This window comes from Acomys russatus, chromosome 1 (genome assembly GCF_903995435.1).
Source record: "Acomys russatus chromosome 1, mAcoRus1.1, whole genome shotgun sequence".
NCBI classification, from domain to species: domain Eukaryota; kingdom Metazoa; phylum Chordata; class Mammalia; order Rodentia; family Muridae; genus Acomys; species Acomys russatus.
The window spans coordinates 2,798,622-2,814,973 of record NC_067137.1 but is presented as its reverse complement, the minus strand read 5'-3'; the positions used below and the strand labels follow the sequence as shown (position 1 = coordinate 2,814,973).

The 16,352-nt window shown below is 36.2% G+C and overlaps 1 protein-coding gene across 27 annotated transcripts in view; it reads right to left on the bottom strand.

Annotated features, from left to right (window-relative positions):
• Nrxn1 (neurexin 1) overlaps nucleotides 1-16,352 on the bottom strand; it is a 1,084,885-nt gene that overhangs the window by 875,633 nt on the left and 192,900 nt on the right. The gene's annotated exons all lie outside the window — the stretch shown is intronic.

Genomic DNA, 16,352 nt, shown 5'->3' with positions numbered 1-16,352 from the left:
AGTATAATTTTAAAAATAATAATGTAGTTAAGTATCTGCCTGCCAATCTAACTTGGGTTTTTTCCTGGAATTTAAATGCTGGCTTTAATTAAATTGCAGATAAATACTTTATTTATAGAATAGCTGTTTACACTCGGAATGAATTAGTTTGATTGAATGTGTGGCTGATTATTGGTTTATTATACATACTTCTTAAGGAATGGAATACACAATTGCATTTCTAGTGTGCAATCATTTAACATCATTAGACAAAATAACACAAATGTATCAATAATCAGTGCACAGTTGTGTCACAAAATCATAGACACTGTTGTGCCTGAAAAGATTTCAGAGTATGTTTTGAGTTCCTCACTTTAACTACATGTATATTAAATTCTCTGCAATTAGACAATGTTTACCATAATGGACCAGTAGCTTCTTCAGTCATCATGAAACTCCATGTTGCTAAGTATGTCTTACTTACCATACATTGTTGAAAGCTAGGTGTGATGAGAAATATATCTCAGACCTGAAAAATGACCCAATAGGGATAGAGACCTCTAGCCCCAGAACACAAGTACAGACCTGGGAATACTGAAAGTTTGAAATAATGAACTGAAATATCTTCCTGGAAGGAGTGACAGCTAGCATACAGCTACAGTAACAGTAAGGCTTTACAGGATAGGTAACTAATGGCAGCAGGTTTTTTATTACTGTTAGTGGCAGCAAACATACGAAGATCTATATTTCTGGTGGATATAATACTGTTCTATGCATCATTTTTGCAACTTCTTTCCGACCTTCCTTTCTTATTTCCTTCCTTCTCCCTCCTTTTGTTTATTTTACTTTTCTTTCTACAAACACTCTTCTTTATGAGTTATATATGCAGTTCTCTAGAGACAATTTAAAATGTAGTTTTATTATACAATCCAGGCTAGGCTCAAAATCATGATCCTGATGCCTTAGTCTCTAGAGTGCTAAGATTTCATGCATAGACTACCCACTGGGCTTAATTTGCAATTTTCTGAACCATAGAACCCAAAGAGTGTTATAATTACAGGCATTTGATAAGCAAAGGGGTTGGGAAGGCAGGCAGACACCATAAGCCAGTATTGGTGTTCCAATGTGTTGCGTTCTAGGTGCCAGAGTAGAAGGACGGAATCATCTACAGTTATAGTGGCCAAGTAAGCCCTTATGCATTTTTATTCAAACTGGACTACAGGACAAATAAAAATATGATGTTTAGCTGCCACAGTAGGATTTTGTCTTTGTGCCAAGCAATCTTGCCCCCAAAGCAAGAAGAAATGTGTTAGCTATCCAGTAAACATCGAGGAATTAGCTTTACTTTTAGTAAGCCAATAAAATGAAGGACTCATTAATATAGAATCCAATTAAGAATCAAGTTAGGTAGATAGAATATAAGAAATGAATTTCAGTTTCTATGCACTCCATCGGGAGGTTTTTGTGATATGAAGAACTGACTTCTCCCATTTGTGAGACCACCCAGCCCTGTGGAAAGCTTGGTGCTTTCCTCTCCCCACAATGCCTCACTCAAAAAGTGTCCCTAGAAATGGTGTGGGCTCCATTACAGAAATAGTCTATTCTTACCAGGTAGAGCTTGCTATAGAGCAGAACCTGAAGGCACACAGAGAATAAAGGCATGAATATATCTCCTAGTTATACCAATCATATGTACAGAAAGGAAAGTAACATTTATCAAAGAGTGTTTTACATCCAACAGTTAAAAAGTTAATTTTTACACAAACAGAGAACTCTACACTATGAAATAATATTATGGTTATTAATATTTAAATCAGTTACAGTGAGTGTATGTCTCTGTGTGACAGACACATGGAAACTGGTAGATGTAAAAAAATATTAAATGTAGCATTTTGTATGACTTAAATATTTTAAGAATATGACTATTATCCCTTGACTCATTCTTGCTCACATTTTAAATATAAAGATGTAGAGAGAAGCAATACCAAAAATGCTTACCACACTTTAAAATTTATGATTTCATAATCCTCAGCATAAAAATAGCTGCTCTTAAAACACTAGTACATGCCTAAGTGGTGAGACTTTCAGAGAATGGAATATGCCAGGATCCAGCAAAAGAAAATAGACATCCTGCCTAAGGGCTAAACAAATAAATATGCTAAGGCCAGAGGCATAGTCCAAGGGTCAGCTCCTGGTAAGACAATAAATAGTTCCCACTTGAAGCCTTTGGGTAAACCTGGGGCTTAGAGAGAAGAATGCTCACTTCTCCTGGGGCTCACCAGGCAAAAATAAGCAGTTTAGTAGCCCAGAAATATGAACCAAGAGCTGACTAGCAAGAACCTAGACCTCCAAAGTCATTACTGGGTAAGGTAAATTCTCCTCAGTAAGATGAGTATCAGCAAGGAATACTTGTTGTAAATTCATATCAGGCTAATTGAAAAGAAAGACTGACTGAGTTCATGCACTTGCAACTTACTATGGTGTCTTTAAAGGAGCCACACTAGGATTCTCCTACATATTTGAACTGACTGTATACAAATGGTAGACTTTTGCAGAGAGTAATGTGGAGAAATTGGTAAAGTAGTACACACCTTTCTATAATTTGACAATGTTTTCCCTGGGTAATTCCAGCAGACTAATTATTCATTGATTCCCTTAGTAAAATTGGCTGCCCTATTGTAAGCATAATTTATATGTTAGAAGCACAACTGTGAGTAATGTGGACATGAATGCATACAACATGGACATACAATGCAGGGGTTTATAAATACACACACACACACACACACACACAGAGAGAGAGAGAGAGAGAGAGAGAGAGAGAGAGAGAGAGAGAGAGAGAGAGAGAGAGAGAGAGAGAGAGAGAGAATGTTCTTTATTCCCCTTTCATAACATGAAAGCTACAAGAGCCTCAGGGGTCTGGAATAAGGAGTAAAACTGTGTTTCTTGTGTGCTAATGACCGGTGCAGTTGTCCCCAGGTAGCTACAAGATGGTGGTTACTCAATCAAAAGGTTTAGGTGTGATGAGAGTTTGAGACTTTCTTCCTTCCCTAAGTGCAGAGGTGCATGTTATTTAGCCCACCCTAAACTTACCCTAAAACTGTATTCACAGAATGTCAGGGCAACCGACACATGGAGGCTGCTGGGAGGTGGATGCTTATCTACACAGTGTATGGAATTTCAATGCCTTTTCTTTCTGTTCATCTCTTTGTCTAGCATTCTTCATAACACAATAAATAGATGATTTTCTTAAGTTTCATGAGCCATTTTAGTAAATTGTTTCAACCGAGAGAAGGTCATGGGAACCTCGATTTATAGATGACTGAATAGAAGCACAGATTTCACCCTGTGCTTATGACTGGCATCCAAAGTATATGTGGTAGTAGTGCTTTGGTTTTAAGCCCTAACCTATGTGATTTGACACTATTACCAAAAAAAACAGTAGTATAGTTGAGATAAATTATAGGACCTCCAGGTGGTATTCACAGGGAAACTTGCTATTTGATTTGAGATAATTACATACTGTTTACAGACAGTTTTATAAACAGAAAAAAAGCACATGTGAAACTTCTGGTTATAAATAATATGTAGGAAAAGGAAAACTTTTCAAGAAGACCTGGGCTCCCATGACAAGCAGGAGGTATGGGGAGACATGAGTGAACAGCTTGGCTGGAAAGATGAGATTAGGAGACTGTTCTAGGCACACTGCTAACAGATAGTAGGGGCTTGATTGATGCAACAGCCATAAAGATAGAGAGGCCCAAGCCAATTGGAAATGCTTTTGGGATACAGACCTAACTGTATAATGTCCAGTGACTGGGTATATGTGCATATACACATTCTAAAGTGTGGCTCAGTAAAGAATTCAAGATGTTTTCTTTTTTTAATTTTAATTCATTTTTAAAAAATTCATTCACTTTGCAACCGAATTGTAGCTGCCTCCCTTGGTTCATTCCAGTCCCACGTTCCCGTCCTCCTCCCTCCTATTTCCCTCCTTTGTCCTCTGACAGAGTGAGCCCTTTGCCCCTACCAACTGACCCCAGCCTATCGGGTCTCATCAGGACTGCCTGCATCCTCTTCTTCAGTGGCATGGTAAGGCACTCCACGAGGAGGAAGAGATCAAAGTGCAGGCAGCAGAGTCCTGATAGGGACAGCCTCTGCTTCCTTTAATAGGGGTCCTTATGGAGACTAAGCTGCCTATTGGCTACATCTGAGTGGGGAGACCTAGGGCTCTTGTTTGATGCATCATTCTCTGCTGCACCCTGTGGGCACAGATTTGTTGGCTCTGTTGGTTTTCTTGTAGAGCTCCTGTCCTCTCTGATCCCTTTTATCTCCCCACTCAACATTGGACTTCCTGTGTTCTGTACAAAGTTTGGCTTCAAGACACAGCTTCTGCTTTGTTTTAAAGATTTGCTTATTTTAATCTTATCTGAATGAATGCCTGTTTGCATGTGTATTATTTGTACCATGTTTATGCCTGTTGTCCAAAGATTTCATAAGAGGATATTAGATTTCTTGCAACTAGAATTATGAGTGGTTGTCTACTGTCATGTGGATCCTCTGAAGAAGCAAGCGCTCTTCACCTTAGATCCATCACTCTGGCCTTGAATCTTGGGTATTTACTTTGAGCCTTGGGATAAAAGCCAACAGAATTTACTGTTGTGGAAATGAAAGATAGGCATCACTGCTAACAATTTTGAGAAATCAGAGCTGCATCTCAGACATCTTATGGAAATGTCAGCTGTGTATTTAGATACATAAACTTGAGGTCTCTGTAGACACCAGGATCAGATACATGACTGTGAGTCATAGAGTCTAGACCTCAAGAAAAGTCACAGCAAAGACTCCTCTGTGAAGGATACAAGCAGACAGCCTTGCCAACCTGCTCTGTGGAAGGCCAAGAGTGATATGGACAGTAGGTATTCAAGAGTATGTGGAGAAACTGACAAGTGTGAGCTATATGATTTGACAAACTAAATAAAATGAGGACCAAAGAGTGGTCACTGGGTTTGGCATGTGGTGATGTTAGTAATGGTTTATTCAGCTAAAAATGCTAAACAGCCTCAAAGAAGCTGCTGAGGCAATGAGTTTCAGTGAGGCAAGCCTACTAAGATACAACAGTGGCTACAGCTATTATCTTTTCCCATTCTATGTCTGAATTCATAAATATCAACATTTAAAATCTGGCTTTAATTTATTGTTTTATAGCAGCTAAATTTCTCCTAAAGACAGTTGTGTGTTTTTTTTTTAACTCACAATAAGCAAGGTGTAGTGACACATAACTTTAATCCCAGCCCTGAATGAGTTTGAGGCCAGCCTGGTCTACAAAGCAGGCCCTGGATAGCCAAGGCTACACAGAGAAATCTTGTCTCAAAAAAGGAAAAAATCAATACAACCCCCCCCCCACGACAAAACAAAAACCAAATGACAGCAACAACAAACCCTCACAATAATTAAAATAAATAGCATGGACATTCATTAAATTCTTAGGTAAATATACCTCTATCTATATGTTGTGAATGGCACCACTCTTAAAAAATCAATGAAGGTAACTGTCAGGCTATTATATAATTATATATGAGAATAAACTCATACAATGACATTTTAAAATTTCATCATCCAATAAATTATTCACTTCCATATCTAAATTACTGTTTATACTTATGAAATACATTTAAATCTTAGTATTTAAGATTTAGTATATAATAAGATATTATAGTATATAATAAGATATAACTTTTCTTTACTGATCTTTTTAGTTCTCAGATTTCCAGAATCTGAATGAACCCAATTAAGTGTGCTCTGTGTACCTTCTCAGTCTGCCCTCTGCAAAGCTCACAGTGTGAGTCTGTGCTGCTTGCTAAGAGGGAACCCACACAGGAACCAAGAGAATGCTGCCTGCTGGGAGAAAAAAGAGCTCATTTCTTCGTACAGTCCCTGGCTGTGGTGCTGTGACTACTGAGAACACAGCAGCTGTTTATAGATTCTCCTAATTGGCACCAGACCATTGTCTGCTTTTGTACTCCTCTACTCGCGAAAGTAGCTCATTTTTGTTTATGCTCTCCAATATGTTCAGCTGCCAATATGTATAGATTCTTACTATGGGAAATCATCTAGGCAAGTGAAAAAAAAGAGGCTTCATTGGGTTTTTGTTTTTTGTTTTTTTGTTTTTTGTTTTTTGTTTTGGAGACAGTTCAGTGGTTTAGCAGTGAAAGGGAAACAGGTTCAAAGTGCCCTGGAGAAGTATTTTGTTAAAATGAACAAAGCTCATGTTCTCCTTTGAATAATAAAAACACTCATCCACATGCCGACACAAGGATTTTATTATCAATTGTCACACACAGTAGTTTTATTAGCACCCATTCAAGACTAAGCTAATTTAAAGCACTTGAAACCTTAGGCAGATGTTTTTAAATGAAAAGAAAGAAAGAAAAATAAGAAGGGTTCAGGAAGCATTGCTGTACTGGGAGCAAGGCTCAACAACTTCCTCTTCAAACACATCTATTTCCTCACAAGTCACCTGCACCCTGGTCATTCTGTAACTGAAAGAAAGCCTAGTGTCTCCTTCTAATTCTATCTGTTAAGTCCACTTAATGTTAAGATGTATCCATTTACAAGCGAGAATCCTATAATAGGCGTTTTTCATTTTATATTAAATAAATCAACCACTTTGACAACTAGTAGCCTCCACAGAAGCTCATGCACAACCTATGCCATATTTTAGGTTTCCATTCTTAAGCACAGAGTAGAAGAAAAGATTACACAGGCTCAACAAATTACATACAGGAAAGTGTTTGTGGCAATGTGCATTCTAATAGCACAAAACCAGAAGCTCCCTAAATGTATGTGACCAAATTGAGAGAACTGATAAAATGATCACACAATGAAAATGGTGCTGTGGTGAAAATGAGCATCATGGCACAACATAGATAAGTTAAAAAAAAAAAAAAAAAAAAAAGGCTGTTGAGGAAAGGAAGTCATATGTATTAGGAAACTCGAAGTTCAATACCTTGGCTTAATTAATAGAGCCATTTTGGATAAACATTACAGAGGTTTTTGTTGTCTAATGTCAATATGTTTGATCTCTTTCTGTGCAGAACAAAATAATGTTGTAGAATATTGCTACAATGTATGGCAGTTTAACTGGTTTCCTAATATAAAGAAAGATACCAGAATACAGATAGACTGGTGGGTGCATTTTTATTGCCATACAAACAGCCAGTTTGCTTCATAAACTAAATTGTTCACCTCCCAGAACAGGAACTATTTCTTTTTTGTCTATTCACAGCTCTGGTGTTCAGAGGGGAAAAAAAGGACATTAACAGTGCAGCTGAGTGTTCATCTAGAGTCGTAGGTAGATAAAAGAAAAACAACAACAGTGAAAGTGGAAGGACTTCTGTAACAGGTTTCTAATTTTGGATACCATTCTTTAGACAGTGGCTACCTGGGTAGCATTACAGTACTATTTTTGGCTCATGTGTCTACTATCTCCAGAAAATTAAGAGGTAGCAGAATGGTTAGAAATTTCAACATGAGGACAAAGAGGCCTAAAGTGGGATGGTACTGACAGCAAAAGAGGTATGGATGAGTATGTGTGAAAAAAACTCAACAAAGTAATAGTTAAATGTAAAATTGTGAGTTTTAATAAGTCGAGGAGAATGTGATAAAGAATTGAGTAACTTAGGGATTAGTTGTGTTGGGAAGACAATAAAAACTATCATAGTGTGTTGGCAAGGTTACCCACCAGTGCAGGTCTCAAACAAATATGAGACTGTGGTGACGTATCTACACCATATGATATGTTGTTCTGCCATAAAAATATAATACAGAAAGAAAAAAGTATTTAAACAGGTAAAGGTATTTAAATTGAATCATTTTTATTTGCAAGCCAGACTTCAAAGAATTTGTCTGCAGACTGCATAAAGAACATCACAGCCTCGATCTGGGTAGGGGTTTAAAGTTTACCGCCTGTATTGTCCTTGGCTGGTGCCTTAGTTTGAGTGGGACCCCTGGGCCCAAATCTGCCTATCATAATGTTCTACTTGTAGTTTTCTAGGACCCTCTGGATCCTTCTACTTTGCCATTCTCCCATGCTTCTCTCATCTAGAGTCCCAATAGGATTTGCTCCCCTCTGTCCCAGTTTCCTGGTAAGTGAAGGCTTTTGTGGGACATGCCCCTTGCACACTTGAGTGGAGAGTGGGATATGACTTTCTCATGTACTCTGGTGCCTCACATTTGACCATGTCTCCTGGAGGGGGAGACCTGGTGGCACTGAGAGGAAGGACAGCAGGTTACCAAGAAGAGACTTGATACCCTATGAGCATATACAGGGGGAGGTAATCCCCCTCAGGAACAGTCATAGGGGAGGGGAATAAGGGGAAAAGGGGAGGGAGGGAAGAATGGGAGGACACAAGGGATGGGATAGCCATTGAGATATAACAAGAATAAATTAATAATAAAAAATTAAAAAAAAAGAACATCACAGCCTCAACATAAGAAAATCCTACAATTCAATTTACAAAAGAAATTTAGGAAACAGTTTCACAAGTACAGTATATGGAGAGCATATAAAAAAAGGAGAAGTTTAACCCAACAAGGGAATGTAAACTAAGACCATAATTTAGTAAAATTTCAAGATAATTCAAATTAAATAAAAACAGATAATAGCAAGTGTTGGCAGATGCATGAGAAGTTGGAACACCTTGTTGTTGAGGACACAAATGGAACACATGTTAGAAAATAGTGCGACAACTTTCTCCAAAATTAAACATACACTTATCATCTGCCCTAGTGGTCTCATTCTTAGATGTTTACTCAAAGTGTCCAAAGTTTCATAATGAGGTTTAGGGCTACTGTATTCAAAATTACATTCAGTTACTGTATACAAGCTTCTACACACTAATATTCCTTACCAAGTACATAGTAAGCAAACTGTAGCATGGAGCCACAACAAATAATACCGAACAATGCATAACTCATACATGCACCAGTATATGAATCTCAAAAGTATGCTGATAGGCATCTTGAGTGCTTGCATATTGCATGATGGCATTTAAGAGATGCTGTTTGCATGATAATCACAAAATGACAAACTGTAATGTGGTTGCCAATTCAGTGCATTCCTCCTTATTGTAGTTAATTATATAAATTTGCTTATATGTTAAAATACATAGAACTCCTCATACCTTTCTAAGAAGAAACCAGTTTCAACATATGCTAATTTTTAAAGGCAAATCTACAGAAAAGACATTAATATAAAGAATTTCATACATAGTATTTTTCATTTAATGTAATTTAATGGTAGAATTTTATTTTCTAATAGTATCAACAATAGAAGGTCAAATTATTTATCCTTTATTTTGTTTTAATTACTTAATTAATCTTTCTAGATATTTATTTTTGGGTTTTCAAGACAGGGTTTCTCTATATAACAGACCTGCATGTCCTAGAACATAGACCACAGTGATCCACTTACATATGCCTTCTTTGTGCTGGAATTAAAGGCATGCACCACTACATCCAGCCAAATTATTTATTCTTAAAGCTTCAATGCCACATTCAAAAATATATGAATACAAAAAAAAAAAAAAATGAGACACAGGATCACTTTTTTCCATGATTGAAGTTGAACTTATACAAGATTACAAGATTTCACAAGATGCTCAGTAGAGACTTGGTTATGGGCTCTACTTGCTGAATTTACATGGATCCTTACTGTGAAGGCTGATACCTTGTTGGGCATGCTAGCAAACTGAGGCATAATCAAGAGGGTAAACAAAACATATCTAAAAGATGTTTTTTCCTCCTTTTAAGGTGGTGTGTAGTTAATTAAGACTTATTATTTGCTGTGTGTGTGTGTGCGTGTGTGTATGCACGTCCACATAGTATGAATATACCTGAATGCAAGTGCCTGCAAAGACCAGACCCCTCAGATCTGAGTTACAGGCAGTTGTGAGTTGCCTGACATTGGTGCTGGAAGTGAACTCAGGTCTTTTAAAAGAGCGGTGTATGCTGTTAACTTCAGTGCCATCTTCCAGGCTTGGCTTATGCATTCTACAAGTACATGGGGCAATCTACATGCAAGGAAATATTTGACAACTTTATTTGGAGGTCTTGAGGAATTGTTATTTTCCCAGTTTTATAGTATTTTATTGTTTACTTTTCCTTCAACTTTAAAATATATACCTGATAGAATTTCAGGAAAGAAAATTTAAAACTTACAAATATCTTTCAAAAGTTTGTCTAGCCGGGCGTGGTGGCACACGCCTTTAATCTCAGCACTCGGGAGGCAGAGGCAGGCAGATCGCTGTGAGTTCGAAGCCAGCCTGGTCTACAAAGCGAGTCCAGGACAGCCAAGGCTACATAGAGAAACCCTGTCTCGAAAAACAAAAAAAAAAAAAAAAAAAAAAAAAAAAGTTTGTCTAAATGATCAATCTACTTTCATATTCATATGTCATAACATTTAATTAAGATGAGAACTGACATACAAGACCTAAAACCTAGATTAGAACAGGAAATTCCAGCAATATGTCAATCATTAAACTTCACTGTCTTCTATCTATTCATTTTTAAGTTGAATTGCCAGGATTTATTAATCTATATGATAACACACACACACACACACACACACACACACACACACACACACACGTGTGTGTTTTGCAGGGTATGTGGGTTGGTGTGATCATGAATGTCATGTGGTAACCCAAGCAAATTCCATCACCAGTGCTCTAGCATGCTTCTTTGTATTATGGAGACTTTACAATGCCAAGGCAGAATGAGTACACTGTGAAAAGCAATGGGCCACCCAGGAGGTCTGTCCCTCATGCAGTGTGAATATTTAGATCCAGTCAATGCCTACACAACCACTGTAATACCACACTTCTCTGTTCTCTAACTGCAGAGAGCAGTGTGGGCTTTGTCTTCTTTCACATCAGAAAAGCGAAGACATTTCTAGGATTTGCACAAGAGTTCCCTTTTCACAGCTGCTTTCAGATGGATTCCTTGTGCCCTGCAGGCTCAACCTTCCTGTGTTTGGTAATTCAAACAAGTCTTTCTAACATATGATCTTTTTTTTTATTATTAATTTATTCTTGTTACATCTCAATGGTTATCCCATCCCTTGTATCTTCCCATTCTTCCCTCCCTTCCATTTTCCCCTTATTCCCCTCCCTTATGACTGTGACTGAGGGGGATTTCCTCCTCCTGTATATGCTCATAGGGTATCAAGTCTCTTCTTGGTAACCTGCTATCCTTCCTCTGAGTGCCACCAGGTCTCCCCATCCAGGGGACGTGGTCAAATATGAGGCACCAGAGTTCGTCTGAAAGTCAGATCCCACTCTCCACTCAACTGTGGAGAATGTTCTGTAAAGGGAATGACTTTTTGTGCCATGCATGGAAATCTTAAGATTTCAGGGTAGTCAACCGAAAGGCCCACCGCAGAAACTCATGTTTGACCTTCATTTCCAGTTTTGTATTTAGTCGACATCATTGTGTTTCAACAGTGAAGAGAGAAATTACAATTAAAATATTTAGGCATTTATTTGAAGTAATTTTACCATTAGTTCTAAATGGTGATTTTAATTTTATTTGAGAGGTAAAGCAAATTCTAATAGATTATTCTTAGTCTCTGACTTAAAAATACAAATGTTGCCAGTAATGATAATTGACACACTAGCAGATGACATTTGCTTTGAGAGTATTAAAGTTCTCTGAGGGAATATGGGCATAAACATTCAAAATTAAACTTTGACGTAATTAATTGCATTAATCCTAACTGAATAAAACTCTAAATATGTAAATTGCTAAATGATAGGAAAATCAACATAATCACATTAGTTTATGCTGCTCAAATACAAATTCTGTCTAGAAGAAGACAGTGATAGATGTTAGAGAGCCTGTGCCCAGTGTCTAGTCAGACCCAGGTGAGGCTAGTGAGGCCAGAGTCCTGGTTTTTCTCTCACCAGCAACACTGTTTGGTGCAAGAAAATAAAGGCTGCTAACTTTGTCAATAAAAGATGACCAGTTTAAACCACATCACCAAATCTAATTCCCCTTTAAATTAATATGTTATCTTATTTGAATTGTGTATACTGAAACTTTAATGTCCTCTTCAAGTTTGCTAAATGTGAAAACATATTTTTAAATGATTAATTTATTTTATTTGCATTGGTGTTTTGCCTGCATGTATGTCTATGAGAGGGTGTCAGATCCCCTAGAACTGGAGTTGACAGTTGTGAGATGACATGAGGGTACTGGGAATTGAACTCAGGACCTCTAGAAGAGCAGCCAGTGCTCTTAACTCCTGAGTTGGAAACATATTTTAAGTCACTGCATAGGCCTAATGAAATTTGCAAGTTTTAATTTGGAAAACGAGTAAGAAAAAGAAGTCTATTATGGACTTCATTTACTTAGCTTTGGTTCTGCACTGATTTTACTTTTATGATTTTGGTAACCCTTATCTAAGTTACAAAATACAGATTCTTTATATTTTTATATCTTTTGATGTATATAAGGAATGTTTAGCAAACAAACAAACAAACAAACTCCAAAGTTCTCAATTGTGAAGAAAAGAAGAAAATTTGAATGAGTATTGTCTGCAGTGATATCTTCCAAATGGTTTAAGTACATGTAAAACCAAGCCAGATTTGAAAAAACCTGAAATGAGTACCCTGGCATAAATATTCAAAATAATGTGGTAAGTAATGTCAAGGAAGTATAAATCTGAGCATTTCAGAGATGCTCAACATGGCCTCACAATCCCACCTGGATTGACCTGTGAGAGGGAATGTTCCACTGTAACTTCTGGCTTGCCAGAACTGTCATTGGATAACTGCTGCCTTTTACAATCAATCAATAAGCAGTATACAGCAGGGCTTGGATGTGGAGCAAGAAGAAGTACTTAAATAGCATGCATGTGGTTCTGATTTCAATGTGCAACACACTGCAGTAAACACCTGAAGATGATGGAGAGATGTTGTCTTGCTATTGCCTACCCATACACATGTGAGAATCCAGCTGGAATATTCTGAAGAAAAGCAGAAGACAATGCATCCACTCTAAAATATAGTTAGAACCAATCGTATTCATTTGGAAACTTGCTTTCTGAGGTAATGTTGAAAACTCCATTAACTTAGTTATTTGACAGTATTGAGATTTATTTTGTCTACTTACAAAATATTTAAGTGAATTTTAAGATAAAATCTTAATGAAACATTTGAATGTTATTGTTACTTATAGTTATTGCTACACACCTACTAAAAATCACCACTTTGATGGCCTAGCTTTCCCTCAAATGGTTGGCATTCAATTAATGGCTAACAGGAAGGTAATTCTTTATGTTATGCATATTTTCAGTCACAAGGCTGATTTGCTTTAAACTCTTTTGTTTTATCACTGACACCAAGATTAATAACATCTTGCCTTCTTAGAGTATGTGAATATTAATTCTCTTTCATACAATTTCAAGCTCCATATCTTTCATGAAAGCAAGAAAACCATTGGCCTCCCTAGCTGTCATATCGTGTTCCTCAGCAGGTCATGGAGATGCACCTTAAAAGGAAATACTGTGCTCATCCACACCTGTTAATTTATGCTGTGCTCCAAAGGCTGTTTGATACCTTTAAATACTAACCATGGGATGCATTTTTATGATCGACCATTTCTATTTTCCATTAAAACAGGAACTGTGCAGTCTACTTATGAACACGTACAACTATCCACTCTGGAACTGCCACAAACATGGGCTACATTTGCTTCAGGGTTAACTGTAATAGACATTGAATTATCAGTCTATTCTATGTAAAAAAAAACATGTAAAGAGAAAAGTAAATGGGTCAACCTTGCTTTCTTCTCTGGTAACTTTTGGTCGACAAGAAAATACATGTTTATTATTCTTTCTCTCTTTGATATTCCCAGGAACGGTGTAATGAGCAAGTGAAAAACATCCACAAAAATATTTTAAACAAAAAGCAGGAAAGGAAAAGCAAAAACAAAACAACAGCAAAAACAACAAGAACAACAAACCAGTCAGTCAAACTAACCATTTTCTCCTCCTGCATTAGCTCTGATTTCAGGCAGCTGCCCTCTTACCCACACACCCACACCTATTAAACTCTCAAGAACAAACAGCTCCATCTTCCAAGAGAAAAATATGTACTTTGGGCTAGTATTTATTTCTAATACCTTATTATTGTGTCTTCATAACTATACTTAACCCTTTGCTAGGCAACATGTCATAGTGAAGTTTGAAAACACCAGCCCTAAAAATATATTAAATAATATTTCATCTTTGTAATTTGTGATGGGATTCAGTAATTCTTATAGTGAAAAAATATTTGTGTGACACTATCGGTATATATTTATATGGATAAATAGATACATAGTTTATTTAAATATAAAATGTGTGTGACTATATGGTTTAATGTTATAAATACAATTTCTATACATAATGTATTTTATTAAAGTAGTATAAGACATTCTCTGTAATTATATGGTATTAGGCTGAGGAGAAGGCTTAGTGTGTAAAACATTTTCTATGTAAGAACAGAGTTTGGACACCAGCCATCCACAGGAGAGCCAGATGTCTCAATATGCATCTTTAACCAGCGTTAGGGGTGAGGGTTCTGCTGCCCAGCCAACCTAGCCAAAACAGTGAGGTTCAGAATCAGTGATAGAGTCTGTCTAAAAGATTAAGTTGGGGAGCAAGGGAAGACAGTTGGCATCACCTTTTGCCACCACACGACACATAGAGGCAAGTACAGACATATTTGCACACACATGATTACATCACCTATAGGTATATACACTCATAAAAATACTCCTGTAATATTTTATCATACATAACATATAAATTAGCAATACATTTTAAATTTCATTGCTTATGTTTATAAACAGAAAAATGAGTTTGAAGCAGCAATAACATAAAAATACTTGCAAATATATAATATTTTGTGAGATATTGACATTCAAGACAGATTAGGAAAAAAAAAAAACCTTTGAGATTTTAATTACGCAATATTCAGTACCATAGTGTTTTATTCAACTTGGATCCTGATGAGTGTATTTAAATAAACATAGGGAAGCTGTTGACTTGATGAATACATTATTAATACATAGTTCTTACCAAAGCATGCAACGAAATATTTCAGGTTCTACATATTTACCTTTATCCAGGATAATTAATTAAATGATATTAATATTCTATTCTATAAGACAAAATCATGATGCACCTACTTTCCTCCTAATAATGAAAAATAATACTCTTTCAAAAGTTTTTCTTTTTTTATTAAAAAATTAACTTTTTATAAAACAATGTAACCAAGCAGTTGAATTCTATTTACAAACTCATCAAATAAAATTCTAGTTTATATTCTCAATAGAAGTTTGTTGAGCATATGTGAATAATTAGTCATCTTATTATGCAGTATATTATCCCAAAATATTGATGTTCAGTCAAATTTGAGTTTGCCTGAAAGGGTTTTTGAGTTTATTTAAAATGTAATTAGTTAAAGATGTTTAAACACTCAACACTACAACTTCTGAAAGTTAAATATATAATTGTGTAAAAGCAACTGTATTTGTAACAAACATGGATCTATAATTTCTGAATAAAGTAACAGTTTTCCATGAATCCAGAAAAGAGAATATAGTTTATCAGATTTGGGGGTTTCAGGTGTAACATTGAATTTCATATAAAGATAAATAACAGTTAGGTTTTTATAGCACAGACTATTTGCCCAGAAATGCATCTCAGAGATATCCAAATGTGCATTTCTGATTATCCATTCTGGGCATTAGTTTTGACTTCTTGTCGTTTACCAGTCTTCTAATAACCTACACTGGTGGCCTCCTGCAGCCATTGCCTGAATTGTGACACAGCAAATCTTTGATCTGTCTACCTTATTCTTATATAAAAAGCTAACCAAAGAGTTGGTCAAATTTTATAAGATATCTTATTGTATACTCTAAGCTCTCTAGTTCACTATTAATCTATTTTAGCACTTAAATCTTATTTCTTCTCGATGTTTATCTAGGTGTTACTCTGTAAACCATTAAATAACAATGTTAAAAATGTTGTGTGGATCACAGAAATGATTGCCTTTCCCATAATAAAATCACAGGCCTTTGTAGGTAGACTATGGGGAAAAGTTGAAAAAGAAAAAAAAAAGCCAGTCATTTAAAAGAAATAATTTGGAAACATTAAAAATCAATATGCAATTTGTAAAAATCATTATTAATTATATTTCATATTGCTTCGAATTGTGTTTATTTAGAACCCCAACTCTTAGTACTCATAAAGTGACCTTATGTGGAAAAATGCTCTTCACAGAAGTTAGGAGGAAGTCGTTACAGTGGGCACTAATTCAATAGGA